Consider the following 16,334-nt stretch of genomic DNA (forward strand, 5'->3'; position numbering starts at 1 on the left):
TCCCAACCCCAACCCCAACCCCAACCCCAACCCCAACCCCAACCCCAACCCCAACCCCAACCCCAGGCCAATAAAAAGAAAAAGTGATTAACATAAAAATGCCATAGCTATCATTAGTTTTAAATCCATGGAATGAATATTATAAATTATCTATATTTCACAATCCGAATATTATATTTCAAAACCCAAAAACCAATGCATTTCTAACGCAATAACTTCAATCACATCAGTTCAAACACACCGAAATAGTAACCCAAAAATAACAATATTCAATCAATACCCAATTTCCCAACTGTTTCTTCAGTAAGCAGATCCTCCAAACATGATGTATACTATGAAGGCACCAAAAAGAATGAGTTAAATTAACTGAGAGCATACTTTCGGAAAACACTCTCAAATCCTGAGCTGTTTACTTTTAGGAAGTAAGTTTTGAAAAAGATTATGCTGTATACAACTTATGGAGTGGATACGTCGAGAATGTACATGGAAATGGTGTTGGCTTCAGCGACTAAGGATATTGTTGAGAAAAAGATTGTATTTCAATATTTGAGTCAGTATAGTAGAACTAATGCTGATTTTGCTCGAATGGCCGTCAATACGTTCATGAAGGATGCTGTTGCAAGTGATCCAGCCATCAGATCTTTAGCTATACGACATCTGTCTAATTTAAGATTTAAGGGCAGAGAGGAGTATGTGATGCCAATCATGATATAAGGGATCGCAGAGGATTACAATTTAAGTGGCAGGAGAGCTTGCATTATGGGTGTTACCAAAGTGATAACCTAACAAAATAGACTGAAAGAAGATCCACAAAGATCTTAATAAGTGCTGAATAGTCTTTATTCTTTGTTACGTTGGCCTCACCCAGATATCGTATGTTGCGCAATCGAAGCAATCAATTAAATCTAGCCTGAAGGTATTGCAATGAGCAAGAAGTTAGCACTCCATTTCCTGATAAATTTAGAAAAATTCAATTAATGCCAATTAGCCATGGTACTAAACTACGTCGAACTACACAACCCTCATTCATAGGAGAATGCCTTAGAAACAATCAAATCCCTAGAGAGAAGAATCCGTAGTCAAAATTCCTCTCTAGTTCTTGCCATTTCGAAGATCTTCCTCAAATATGGCACACTCTACCCCAGAATAATGTAATATGTTCAAAGAATAATGAAACCATGCTTATTAGCATTCATTAATTCATAAATCCCTGAAATCGAGTACATAATCCTCAAACATCTAGTGCACATAATCAAAGTCTACAACCTCTAAATATATGTGAAATAATTAAAGAAGTTCTACATTGCAGACAGTAACCCAACATATCTCAAAATCATCAAAATCTAGCTTTTGAGTTTGAATTGTCGGGCGAGTAACTTTACTGATGTTGTTAATTAACTCTGCGAGTACCTTCGTGAGCCGGATATCATTAAGTATGCTATGTAGGCATTTAATGACATTATACTCAAATCGAAGAATTTGCAGGAATGTAAGCTGATAGTGAAAATACTGTGTGATCTGATTATAAGTGTCTTTGATTGCTATGAGAATCTATGCGATTATTCGATACTGGTGATTTGTACATTTTTGAGGAAGTACCCGAAATAGTTTATGCTGTTGGAGAATGCATTCTATCCGCTAATTCGGGGAATAAAATAGAAGTAATCTAAGTGTGCAATGTTGGCAATAATTGGAGATTATGGGGAACATATATAAAATGCAGTTTAGCTCATTGTTTGGTCTGAGAACATGATTGACGATTCAGTGAAAATATCGTTGTTGAGAGCTAATATAAAACTATTCCTAAAACGACCTATGTAAATGCTCAACATTGTCACAAATCTCTTCAGAGCAATCTTATCGGACGAACAAACAACCCTCCCAGTAAGAGACTACACCGTAATGCTTTATCGAGCAATGAAAGCAGATCTCAAACACTTCAAGAAAGCATTCCTAGAGAGCAGAGAATTCGACTACAAAGCAGAAAAGGAGGCCAAGTTAGATATGCACACAAAATTAGGCACCCTCGAATTCAACACCCTATAAATTGCATACACCCAGAACAAGGGTAAATGGCTAATCGACAAATCAAAGTACATCGAACTCTTAAGCGAAATCTAATACAACTAAGATAACTCTTAAGTTCCTGACCAAATCCTCGAACTCGAAAGAATACGTTCAAGTGTCTCATTTAGCTAGGAGTACCACAAGATAGATCCTGACGAGATTGACGCATAGTTCTAGATAACTGCTGAATAGTTCGAACAATATTGGGAATAATTCTAAATTGGGTACATCTATTCTTGATATATTATAGATCATCGATCACGAGGATCATCAAACAAATCGACATGATCTCAGAGGAGACTCTTTAGTAGTTGTTTCGGATGTGGCATATTAAGGTTATTGCATCTGCTGAAGATGAGGAGTGTATTAAGCAGTTTCTATATTTGCAACTATTCCAGAAATCGGAGATAGTCTGTATGGAGTTCTAGGTTCATAAGGAAGTGGAAACGATTACTCTTGCGGTTAAATGTAAGAATGAAGAATTGGCGGGTTTTGTTTCAAGGTATGTTTAGGAGTTTATCAAACTTAATGATATTATCTGATTATCTGATACTTCCTCTTATTCTCTTTATTCTTTGTTATTTATTATTCATTCGTGAAGTTATTAATGGTTCATGATGAATGATGCATATATCAAATTAATGAGTACAATCAAATTATTTATCTGATTTTTATGGAGTTCTTTCATATTTAATACAGAAAATAGTGATAAGAATAAGAAATAGTTGCGAATAATAATCGACTCTTTTCCTACACCTCGCCTCCGCCTCTACCCTCATTTTCTTCCTAATAATATCAACCTAAACATAATTGCCTTCATAAATAAGATTCAATCACAAATCATTCATTTATTCAATCAACAGCTCCCCCAATTTGCACTTATATTTCCTTCACTCTTCTTTGCAGCCCTAAAATCATCTGCATAGTTGCAAGCTGCCCTTGCTTAATGTAGCTAATCTTATCATCAATTTTCTATGTTTATTTTCGAGAGCTTTCAATTATACCCTTAACTTAGTTTTCAAATGACTTTAGTTCACCCATAAGTCGTGTTCGAGTACCTTATGCTCTTTCTTATAAATATGCTTATACACTATTCTTCTAATCGATGATATTTTTAGCTTCTTGGTCAAGTTTAAAAAGATCTGTTTGGACACCTTCAAGGAATGTTTAGAGGCTTTATATTTTCTGGAAGAGATTCTACGCTGAGAGGGCGGATTGGCCTGTGCGTGACAGACTGGTTGCAGTTGTGGTCATAGAGTTTCTATTTATATACAAATATGACTGTAGTATAGTTATCAGTTGTATATTCAAAGCTGTATCGACTATGAGATTAACGATATTAACAGATATATACATATATATGAGTAGCCAGTGATTGCGGTTTATAGGAAGAAATAAATAGAATAACATAAATATCCAAATAGATAGATAGATAATTTGTGAGACATTTGCAATCATTGTCACTTACTGCCATTGCTCATACATTGCTCACTTACTTTTGTTACCATTACCTTCGATAATATCGTCGATATCACTGACATCATATCTTTGGTTTTGAATATTGAACCAACTTGGTGATATTTCCTCGTATTATATTTATTCGCTTTTGGGATTATTGTTTGTTCTGCCTGTTTTGTCTGTTTTTAGAGAGCGTTCGATCATTTTAGTCTGTATTATTGATTATAAATCTATTTCGTCGATGTTTGAGGATTATGATTGTTAACGCGCATTTTTATGGTTATGGATGATGTTTTTATGAGAGGTTGGTTTTATGGTTGATTGAGAATGTGCAATTTTGTTATTTTTTTTGTGGTTAGGTACATTGCTTATAGAGTTCTGTCTAAATTATTTACTATTGCTTCTGTAGCTTATTTATTTATTGTTGTTTTCCGGTGTTATTTTGTGGGATCTTCGAATTCCTGTGACAGACTGGCTCTACAGAGTTCTTTGTTTTGTATGATGATCGATTTATATTTATTAGTATTCAGGTTATTGTTATTGTTATTACAAGGCATTATTTTCGATATTTTAATGGTTGGGATTATGAGAAGAAGAATCATTTTGGTTGTTGATTGTATTGATTTTTAGCATTGTGTCTTTTCTGTTATTATTATTGTTGTTTTTGTTATTATTGTTGTTTTTATTTACTTTCCGCTTAGTCTTGTCTTCATCAATATCCCTCACATTCCTCGATTGATCCTATTATGACTATCTCTACTAATTGCCTTAATGTGTCATTGGTATAATCCTCAGCATATTCGGCTGTAGAGTCGGCAAACAATCAACCTAATGATTATCCTCTGAGATATCCTCATCTTTGAATACATAGTTCTTATTCGAGTTAATTAATTTTACCTTCGATTAATTTTATTTCTTCTCTTTCTTCTATTTTTTGATATTTCCATTTAATTTAGATTATCCCACTTCCTCATATATTTCTTAGATGATATTGTTATCACCTTGACTAATTCCAAGGATGTCTTGTTAAGTTCGATAATTGTCTACAATATATGATTTCTTAATCTATGAGTAAAAGGTCTAAGATTTGGGGACTGCTAACACATAAATGAATGCAATTATAAAAATAGCATAGATAATGATAAGGTCGATTCCTAGCATGAATGTTGTGCTGGCTGGTTGAGAGTTTATTACGAGAATCAAGCCTATTGTTGCGAGGATGGTATCGACTCCAAATATTGCAATGCCACAAAGCCAGTGTATTGGGTATAATTTCTATTTCGAGGATATTTCGAGATATGGGGATGGGAATAGTCGACTATATGCAACCAATGATAATTTGAAGGATGTCATTGCACTGATGATAAGTATTGTGTAGTTTGTAATCTTGTGAATTTGACGTTGTGGGATCATTGGTTTTGTGAATTTAAAGAAGATTATAATATGTGCGATATTGCAAACATAGTTCAATACTATCCATGCAATAAGAAGATTGAATACAATTGTCAGATATTATGCTGATTCTGCAGTAGATTGAAGTAACCGACTATTACTGCTTACATTTGACATTTGTTGTACCAATGACATCTTCGAATACGTTTCAGTAAGTGTATAAATAGCAATGAAGAGTTCAGTAAACCCACCTACAAACAACAAAGAATACGGTATATATATAATCTTGCTAAAGAATACCCATATAATTGCTAAAACTATACCCCATATACATGCAATAAGTGTTCCAGGAACTGGAATTATAGGCAGTTATTCCGGCTCGATATTGCATGTTCTTTCGATTTCACATTTTCTTATGCATCTCTTCTCGGAAGTCATTATATACTGTTATATCGGATCTATGATGCAAGTTAAGCAATTGAATGTGGTTTATTCGCATTAATCACAGCCTTATGGGCATTCTATGCATTTTAGGGTTTCTTGGGAATTTATGAATCTTTGTGAAATGCTGTTACAGTCTTTAAAACATTAGTTATTATAGATATAGAAGCCAAGTTCACACTATTTGCAAGTATTGCGCGTACAGCTCACGCAGCCAGTATTGCAAATATTACAGCTTTTTCCAGTTTAGTATGTACGGGGAGGGCATTCTGTTAAACAAGTGTTTTAGAAGTAGAAAAGGGGATCGCGACAAGAGAGACATTTACTGATTAATTCTGAGCATTAGAGACAATCTGGTGCACATTAACAAGCATTTCCATTTTTAACAGTACCATTTGGACATGTGTTTATACAATTACCCATCCATGAGAAGTATCCCTAATTGCAGCTCAGGCATGTACTACTGGTATTTTCACAAGATTCACAGCTAATATGGCATAATTAACAAATGCTGATAGTTTTATATGTGCCAATAAGACACTCAGTCCCACAATTGCCATTATACGCAAAATATCCAGCAATGCATGACTCACAGTATGTGCCATTTGAACAGAAAGTGCAGTAAGTCTCACATTTCTCACAATATTAGTCCGAATCTGCAGTATTGAAGTATATGTATGTTCCTGTTTCATTACAGTAGGAGTAGCAGTTGCCATTTCGATGGTTATAATATCCGTTAGCACATGTCCGACAATATGAAAGACTGTCACAAGTCTCACAAGGTATTTAACATTTCTTGCAGATCCCAGAATTTGAGAAAGTTTCATATTAACTCAATGTTCCACAATTATTCGTGCAAATTGTGCCATTCGTTTGTGTATTCAAAAGATAAAGAGACCCGTAGCAGCTTGTACAACTGTTGTTCAAACACTTCTTGCATGCTTTAGCTGCGATATTTGAGCAACTGACCATATATACAAATTATCCTTCACCAATCAGCTAGTTATTATTAGTGTACGATTTAACTGTGAAATATGAGGGCACATTGTAAGGGGTGTTGGCATTTGAAATCAACTAATAGATAGTGAATGTTATGATTGTGTTGAGTACTTGGTTCTGTGTCGGTATTATTGTTATTATCAGCGTATCTCCGGCAGTTGAATTGCTACAAAGACCAGTCATACAAAAGACAGGCGAACCCTTAAGCGTATAAACCTCAGTCTTAAACTAAATCTTAATATAATCTCCCTCTCGAAGTCTATTAGAAGTCGGAAAAATCATCCGAATCTGAACTGACTCCTAATTCGCTTGATAATAAGAATTAGTCTATACAAGTCCCCCGGTAATTGTATCAGGAAGCTTAGTTTCCACTTGACCAATTGATTATGAGACTTCTTAGTTTTGTAATGTGTAAGTTTTTATTATAATATCACCTGATGTGCCTATTGATCTCTTATTGACAATGTTTGATATTTTGAATGTTTGTGTTGATGGTATGCCATTTGTTTGGAGTGATATTTGTGCGATATCTGTGCCACTTGTGCTGATATCTTGCATGTTCAGACATCCTTATGTGCATTGAGAGAGGCCATTGAGGAAGTCTATGTCTGCTGGGAAGTATATCTGCATTCTATAGGATGGTGTGTTATGTGGAACTTTCTAAGTGAAAGTAAATGTGTAGTCAGTGGTTGCTGCGACTTTCTTATTTCCAGGAACAACAGTGAATTACTATTCTGTTATACGATCAACTGAGATCCGCACGGCATGCTCAGTTCTCTCATAGGTAACTCCAGAAATTTATGCAGTTAAATGAAAGCAATCAAATTGACCCAAAAAGGAAGGTGGGGTCAAATTGAAGACTATCTAAACTTAAGTGAGCTTTAAGACTTATTAATTCATTGTTATTACCCACTGATAATCGGACAGATTGGAGGAGGAGCTGTTGATTGACGAGGAGATATAATTTATGTTGGTTATAATTGGATGATTGAAGGTTATTTTGATTTGTGAGTTTTTTGGGAGGGTGTTTTGGGGAGTGTATAGGATTTTTACTTAGGAGAGTGATTGGTACACTTGGTAGCTGTTATTTTTGATGGAAGCTGATGCGAGTTGTGGCTCATACTGAATCGAGGCGATATTGAGTCCTTGTTCTACTAATGCTTCAGATATATCAGGAATTGTATAGTCATAATAACTCTCGATGCCGAACTAAGCATATTCAACAGGATGCGCCGGATTGACCACATTCTTAAAAGTCACTTCAATGACAAACCCAACTAACATCGAAGATGCACTTGTTATAGTAACCTTTATCCCATTAACTCCTGGAATAATTGCACAGTTCTTCACTCCAGGCGATGTATTTTCCAATAAAACCTAGCAATTATCCTATGGATCCTCAGCATACTTTGTTAAGTCGACCTATGCAGGGAAGATAAAATGTAGCATTGGTTTTGAAGATAAGATCTGGCTGATTGAAATACTGAATGTATAGATTGTTTGTTAGTTTATTGATTTGGAGAGTGGCAACATTGTTAGTTTGTTGGTTTGGATCAGAGAAGGCTCTGGTCTGAGCACAGCTGTAATTTGCATGTAGTTATTATAAGAAGAGGATAGATAATTTGTAGCAAACGTAAGTTGAAATTGAATAGGAACTGTTGAGACAGGCATCCCAAATAAACATGGGTTGAATAGAATTGATAATATGTCATTGAGGTTGTGATTGGATCTGGAGCTGAAGTATACTCTTTAGTTTGATCGACGGGAAATTACGGATTAGTTTAAGGATGAGAAATTATTTGGGCCTCGGAGTAAAAAGAGGGCGTCGCTGCAATTTGTGAAATTGCCATGATTATGGGTTAAGGTAATCCGATCGTTTAAATAGATAGAAATAGGGGCGATTATATCTGTATTCAGTTCACCTAAATAATCATAGGAGTTTATGGTAATTCGGGTGTTATTAAATGTGGCTCTTACATCCAATATTTTAACTGGAATTAAAGTGCATGAAATGCTAGTATCATAAACTCGTTATAACTAATCCAAAGTAGTGATTGTGAAGCCATCTATAGTTGAGATATAGTTAGTAGTGATGGTAGGATTGGCAATTCCAACAATCTTTAATTTTATTATTTCGTCTCCTTTTAAAGATGAGGAGAATAGTGAGCTACTGAATTAGCATCTGAGCTGTAAATTTGTCATATTTATGCATGTTACAGGATTGTCCTTATTGAGATATTCGGCTGTATTGTTTATATTTATGAATGCTTCTGGAGTCTTATTAAAAGACAATAAGTTAAGACTCTAATGTGAGATATAAGTTTTAACATCAATTCTAATGACAAGCTTATGATTGTTATTGTTAATTGGAGATGAGGAATCGAACAAAATATGATTGGCTAATTTGAAATCAAGATAAGCAATAGAGTTCCGAGATCCTGTTAGACCCTCAAATGATACTTATAAGTTAGATATAGATCCTGGTTTGATTGTGATAATTGCTCCATTATAAGTTAGTTATTTAGTTTCTACTGAAGTCTGTATATAGATGTCTTTGAATTAACCCGAGTATTCACAGTTTGAAACATTGCTGACTTAAAATTAGAACTATCGGCTTAGTGAGCCAACAGGCAACTAAAAAGTGACAATGTAAGGATTCTGTGTGATATTTGAAAGTATTTTTAAGGCTGTTCCAGTCGAATTGCGGAGATCCTTAACTGTTGTTGTTGTGGAGTTCATGGCCATGCAATCTGGGAACTTTAAAGTGAAAGTGACGATAGGTGTTGCTGATGCTGCTTTCAGGCTAATATTCCAGTTATAGGTAGATATTTGATTTATTTATGTGTTGAGTGATGTTGGGGTTATCTTTAGGATTGAGATATCTAAGCAGGAAATTGAGAGAATCAGCCAGATTAACATCAGTTGGACGTCTTGCGCTTTAGGGAAGGCTTTGAAGTTTATTTTATAGAGCATTCTGTTTTTATTATTGATATACAATTCAATTATCTGTGTTATGATAGGATATAAATCATAGGCCATAAATTATAAGTAATAAATTATAAATAGTTATAGTTATAAGTTAGATAACAAATAAGATTGATGATTATCTATATACTAATATGTCGGCCCCTTATTTGTTAACTTATTGAGCCAAGTTTTAAGCGTCATACTCTTATATTTGAAAAACCCATCATTGATATCAGAAGATGGACTGAAACATAAAAACTGTAGAGAATGATATAATTGGATAATAATAACCAAAAAACAAACGACGAAATAGTGTGATGGGCAATATTTGTTTCAGTAGAAGATTAAATGGCAATAGTACTCATTTGAATCTTATAGATAAGGAGATCATTTACCTATTCTGCAGGGATATGGGAACGGGGGTGGGTATTATATGGGACAAGGAATGTATCATGGTATGAACTATGGTGGTGGTAGGTCCTATGGCGGGTATCATGGTGGTGGGCATCATGGCTATGGTAATCATGGATATGGACATCATGGATATGGACATCATGGAAATAATTGTGGTAGACATTGATCATCATTAAACTGACTTATTTAGGATATTATATATATTCCATTTGATACTGACATGAATACCTTTATACACATTGTTAGCATCGAATCATTCATTCTTACTTCCAGTTTCAAAATCCTCCCCAAATTTCAGATAAGCAACAGCCAAAAACCCCATAGAAACAGTCGCTCCCTGAATCGCCCATTCCCAATTAACAAACGAAGAATCCACAAAAGTATTCGCACATAGACAAACCCACAACAAAATACTAAATGCAATTACCAGCAAAATAGATCTCGATACTCTAATAAGCAACATACAGCTACCTGTAATAAGAAGTGCAAATAATGCTATTATTATCTGATTGATTTGAATGAGCTGCAACAGAGAGTTAGGCAATGATGCTGTGATGTAATTGTAGGTGGTGTGGATGTTTTGGTGGAGGGATGTTTGTGTTTGTTCTAGTTTAAAGAATGTAGTTAGTGAGAGAGGATCGTAGAGGGTGAATGCTAAAATGAGCAAGCCAATCGACAGTAAGATACGTGGTATAAATGCGAGACTCATTTCAAATAATTAGTTATTACTCTGATATTAATTATTAATTGTTATTAATAATATGTTTCCCTGAATAGTATGCTCTATATAATAGTAAATAATATTAATCGAACTCAATGATTTCGAAAAGAATATAAAACTACACCAACAAAATATTGGAAAAATAGTCGACAAATTAACAAGTTTGTCATCAAACTCAACTCTTCAACACCAATATCTCCATTAATTTAAACACAAACACAAACAATCTTGGAAATAATCAGAACCATGTAAGCAGCATCACTAACATCGTCAACAATCAATCGAACACTAAAACTAACACAAAAACCAATATCAAGAACATCGGTAGTAAATAACAAAACTACTAACTATCCGAACAAGATTTAAAGAAACTGTCATTAATGAACGATTCTTCGACTGCTGAGAGTTATATTGCGACATTGCTAAGTCTAAACAGTGGTAATAACAATAGCAATGAAACAGATAAGAGCATCGAATAAATCTGTTATACGGAACTGGGAAGACAAATGGTGAGAATATCCCAAAAATAAATAAAAAGATAGTTCCACAAAACTAATATCTATATTCGAGCATACTTATTGCGTAGTATTTATTAGTATGTGTAACAGTTGGCTCTACGTTCTGAAAATACTCTCTATGTGCTCCCGAATATTCGAGGATTGCACTTTTCAACTGATAAAAAACCAGAAGAATTAGCCCGATACCTCGAACATAGCCAATATGTATAAATAATCAGAAATGTTAACTATATTATACAGAATAGGCTTTACGATAGCAAGATTAAAGCTCAGAAGACTTCGATGTTCAAGTATGCTGCTGTTTTCATTTTGTTGTTCATTGTTATTGTTGCTTTTGGTTGCTTTATGAGTGACAAGATCTATCGTAACTATGCTGAGAGTGGAGATAACACCTCTGAAGATACTGATAACAGTAATGGAATATCTTTGATATTCTATGGTTTGTTTTTGGCGATTGTAATGATGGGAGTGCTTGGCTTTTCTATGCACTCCTTTCATAGTAATATGGAATATCAGCCTCTGAGCAATATCATCATGAAAGAAATACATGAATATTTTATGTATGTCAATGGAAAACACCATCAGACTTTGGAGTGGAAGATAGGGGAGGGATTCTTTTGGATTTAGATTAAAATTAAGGGGCCAATCTAATTCGATCAAATTAGTTAAGTCGAAATGTCAGAGCAAGAAAGTTAAAATTGAAATGATTCATTAAATAAATTAATAAGATTGATTTGAATTAGGAGCAGATTATATGTGTTATGATTGCATTTGCTCTTTACTGTCAGATTAAATTCGATTAAATTCGATTAAATTCGATTAAATTCGATTAAATTCGATATTATTTTTATTGAATAATCGACTATTAATTCGATATAACAAACAATTTTCATCTTTCAAACATCATTCCCACTCCCCATTTTCACGTTCATGCTCAGATATACCACTGTGAATCTAATGCGATCTTCTGAATGTTCTATTGGATATCTCCTTCCAGCCATAGGAAATTCTAGGATCTTGTTTGGGAGTTAGTGTTGTTAATGAGGACTGTTGGAACATTTTTAGGGATCATTTGTGCCAAAAATGCGAATGGAAATACAGTGAGTGAAGTTCCAATGATAATGACTAAGTCTGCTTGCTTCACTGTTTCGGGGGCGAGGTGAAATTATGTTGGGAGCTGCTCTCCGAAGAAGACGATATCAGGTTTCACAAGGCCTTCGCAAAAGGGGCATTTCAAGGCTTACTTTTTCAGGATCGATTATTTCCAAGATTCGATTGGAACTTATTTCTTGCATGAAATGCAATGTGCGGTTCTCGAGTGTCCGTGAGCTTGAAGAAGATATTCTGGAAAGAGACCAGCTTTAGTTTCGAGGTCATCAATATTTTGTGTCATGACTTTTAATAAAATTTTATCATCTTGCATTTTTTTCATAAATTTATGTCCTTGTGTTGGCTGGAAATCTCCTTCCATCCATTCTCGTGAAAGAGTCACAAAAGGTTCTGGGTTCTTGAGAAAATAGTCGAGAGTGAAGATATCTTCTGGCCTTGGCAGGTTATACTTTTCCAACTTGCTGTAGAGCCCTGTCCCTGGAGTTCGGAAATCGGGGATTCCCGCAGCAACACTCAGGCCAGCGCCAGTCAAAAATACAACTTTTTTGAATGACTTTTATTTCAAGCCTTTTACTAAATTATCGTAAGTAAAAGCCGATTATTTCTCTTACTCTTTCAGGCTCATCTTCTCCAATTCCTTAGCAAGGTCACTTTCTTAGGAGACTTAAATAGTCTTCGAGAACTTAGATTTGCTGAATTATGCTCTTGCCTTTTTCAGCAATTCGTGATCAATATAGCTATCACATTAGTAACACCAAAACGAAGAATCCGAAAAGCTTAACGTAATCGGATGCTTGGTAGTACTGTTATGCTTTGCCATATGCGACTTTACATATCTTGAGCATTATATTGACTGGCAATGAAGGCAGATCCAATTTTATGTAGAGTCATCACAGCTCGCACACTTGAACTCTGCAAAATGTTCCGTATTTGTCTCCAAAAGAAAGACAGACAGCTTTTTGATTTATTCCTCCAGAAGATGTGGGCAATCCAGTTTAGGCTGGACAGCAAATCCCTTCAAATCTTGATTTTCAATCATCTTTAAATAATAGTACAAGAATTAATTCATCAGATTTGCTTTATAAAATAATTTCCTAAGGAAATCTGATCGTCTATTTTTACAAATATAATTCAATCGATCATTTTAATTAGTTTGTTTGGTTTTATATCTGAAACACTTTTGAGTAAATAGAAAAAAATCCTATTTGAGTGAAGAGTATCAAATATTCGGCAGCTGGGTACTTTAACAATAAATGCTCAGAGGCCGAATTTGTTTTTCAGGGAGTAAAAGTTAGTAAAGTAAGAATGTTTGGTGGTTTCGAATTTTGGAATTTCTTTTATGGGTGGCTTATTTATTGCTATCTAAGGAGATTTCATTTAGGACTTTCGTTTTAATCTATCAGGGACTGTGAGAGATGACGAAATCAATGCGGGAATAGTATGATTCGAACTTGATTTCATATTCCTGATTCTTTCGTTGCGATCAGTTTTCAGCTCTGAAAAACTGTTCCTGCTTTATTTTTTATCAGAAACTTGTAATAGAGATAAATTTATCGAAGGCATTTCTTAATATTTGCTGAAATTTGCCTATTCCATTTCTTAATTGTTTGTAACCTTGGTTAATTTGGCCTCGTTATATAGCAAAATGATCATCTGTTCAATTTATCGTGTTTATTTCAAGGAAATCTGTTCTGTTTCTTTTCTGTCCATAATATGCGCGAGCTTGGCATTTATTTTCGCTACTTTGTCCTCAAGGATTTTCAATTTGGTTGGGTAATAGAACTCACCATGTCTCTCATAGTGTAACTTGATTGATTTGTTAGTTTTATGCAGGGTCATATACTCTTTGAGTGTCAGTTTCATCTTCCAATCTTATGATTCAATAAACTTTATTATTTTATAAGGTAAAAATAACAACGTTAAAAAGTACTGATAAATCATTTGAGTATTAAATTTCAAGGTTGCTCTTGTCAGTCAAATTGTAATCATATCAATCGGCATCTATCAAATGCTTATAGATTATGATAACAAATTGAGCAAAGATTGTTTTCTGGGAATTTTAAATTACAATTTAATCTGAGTGTAGAAACTGCAAATTGAGACGAGATCGAAGAGAAAGTAATAATAAAATAATCAAACACATTCAATAGTGACACATCAGCAATGCCAAATCTTCGATACGATAATGCAGGCATATTATTAATAATTAATTCATAATATTATTCAATATACTAATTAGTGAATGCAAATCAATCATCCCCATCAGAGTCCATTAACCCAGAGAATGCATTTTGATCTTTGAGAGAGTTCTGCTTTTTATTTGTCGGCATTTTTTATTATTATTTTTCTGTGTATTTTTTCTTGTTGTTTGGCCTATTGTTTTGACTCGACTGAGGGTTGTTTGTTTTGCGATATTATTTGTTGTTTGCGTTGTTTTTGTATCCGCCTGTTGTTGAGTTATCTTTGTCTTTGTTGAAGGTTTAGGGTTTTTTAGGATTTTCTTCGCTTTCTTTAGTATTGTTTAAAGTTTCTGAGGGTTCGGTGTTCTTTGACTGTTCGAAACGTTTGGTTGTTCCTTCTTTCGTGTTTTTATCATTGTCATTATTTGAATCCTTATAATTGTTCGTCTGAGGTTTATCTGTTTTTGAAGCAGTATTTTCTTCATCTCCAGAATTCTATTTCTTAGAGGAGTTTATTTCTTATTCATTATGCTTACTTTCCTTGCGCTTCCATGCTTTATTTTTCATCCCATCTTTAGCCTTGAATACTGGCTCTTAGGTTTCGGCTTGTCGTTTGAAAGTAGCTTAAGTCGCATTATTTTTTGATTAGTAATTCTCATAGCTTTTCTTTTTTTACATGTTTGTGGTATCGAGCTGAAGCTATTCTGAAGCATTTTATTACTGTTCAGATTTCTTTTTATTTCTAAATGAGCCAAGTTAGTTGCCGAGCTCTTCTGCTCTTCTTTTACTGTATTGGCCTAATGTTAAGAATGATTGTACGATTATTTTATTCGACTTGTCTTTGGTCAAATATCTTTTTGTTGTCTGATTTTTAGCCGGTTTCTTTGTCGACGTATGTGGGTTTCTTTCTGTCACCTCGATCTCCTCCTCGGTCTCCTCCTCGATCATTTCTTCTTCCGTCTCGGTCTCCATATTCTCTGCCTTCGCCTCTTTAATGGTTTCTATTTCCTCTACCTCTGCGGTCCCCTCGATCTCCTCGATCTCCCCGATCCCCTCGGTCTCCTCGATATCCTCCTCGATTGTCCCTTCGATCATCTCCATCCCGCTCTCTCCTTTGCGCGAAGTTTCTGGGATGAATTGCGAACTTATATCCCTTTTCGCTTGGATGCCCCTTCTCCAACCATTAGAGTGCTAATGCTTTGGGGACGCGCATATCAAGGTTATTATTTCTTTAATAAGGACCACCCTATTTGCGTGGGTAACCGCCCTTGGGCTGACTTCGATAGACCTTAATTTTATCTTCCGAGTCTTATTTCATCAACGTGAACATCTTGTCTTTGAGCAATTAAAATTATTCTTTATTATTTGTGGTGATCATAACTAGGATCCAAACTAGATCCCCTTCAATTTTCTGCAGATCCTCAATCGGATATTCCTTGACTTCAACAGTGTCATCATAATTCGATGAATGTTTATTTCTCATTTCCGACTTCTCGTATCTTGGTCTCTGAGGCCGTTAATTCTGTTCGGCATTGCGATGCTACTTTCTTTCATCATTTGTGTTATTTTTGGGGGCTTGATTTTTGGATGCATTCTTGTCATTTTTTTCTGAATCCGAGGACTGGTTGTCATCATCACTCTCAGAGTAGTCAATCCATTCTATAAAAATATAAGCGAGCCATGATACTTGTTGATGGTGCTTCTTTGGCTTATGTCATTTAATTAATATTTTATCAATATTTCAAATATATTCTTTTTTGCTATATCATACCCAAATTCCGACTTCATGTTTCTGTTGGCGATATTTGTATCAGCCAGTTAGTCTCTTTCCATATACTGTAGATTTCATTGCGTGTTAGTGTGTATGCTGATACATTGAACTTGGCTGGGAGTTGCAATTTACTATTCAGCTGCTATATCTGGTTCTGTAGCTGTAGTCTGAGCTATTATTCCTCTCATCTCATTATAATTTTATTACAAAATCTTATTGTAGCAACTATAATACGTTCCTAATGAAAAACAATAATTTTATGAGTATGTAGGAGATACTTATGTTGAAGGAGGCGG

The 16,334-nt window shown here is 34.7% G+C and overlaps 1 pseudogene; it reads right to left on the reverse strand.

Annotated features, from left to right (window-relative positions):
- Window positions 1-11,866: 11,866 nt before the first annotated feature.
- Window positions 11,867-15,368, reverse strand: LOC148298730 (NAD-dependent protein deacetylase sirtuin-2 pseudogene; annotated as a pseudogene).
- Window positions 15,369-16,334: the final 966 nt, after the last annotated feature.

This window comes from Brachycentrus maculatus, unplaced genomic scaffold (assembly GCF_059751285.1).
Source record: "Brachycentrus maculatus isolate JH-2025_06_01 unplaced genomic scaffold, ASM5975128v1 h1tg001678l, whole genome shotgun sequence".
Classification (NCBI taxonomy): Eukaryota; Metazoa; Arthropoda; class Insecta; order Trichoptera; family Brachycentridae; genus Brachycentrus; species Brachycentrus maculatus.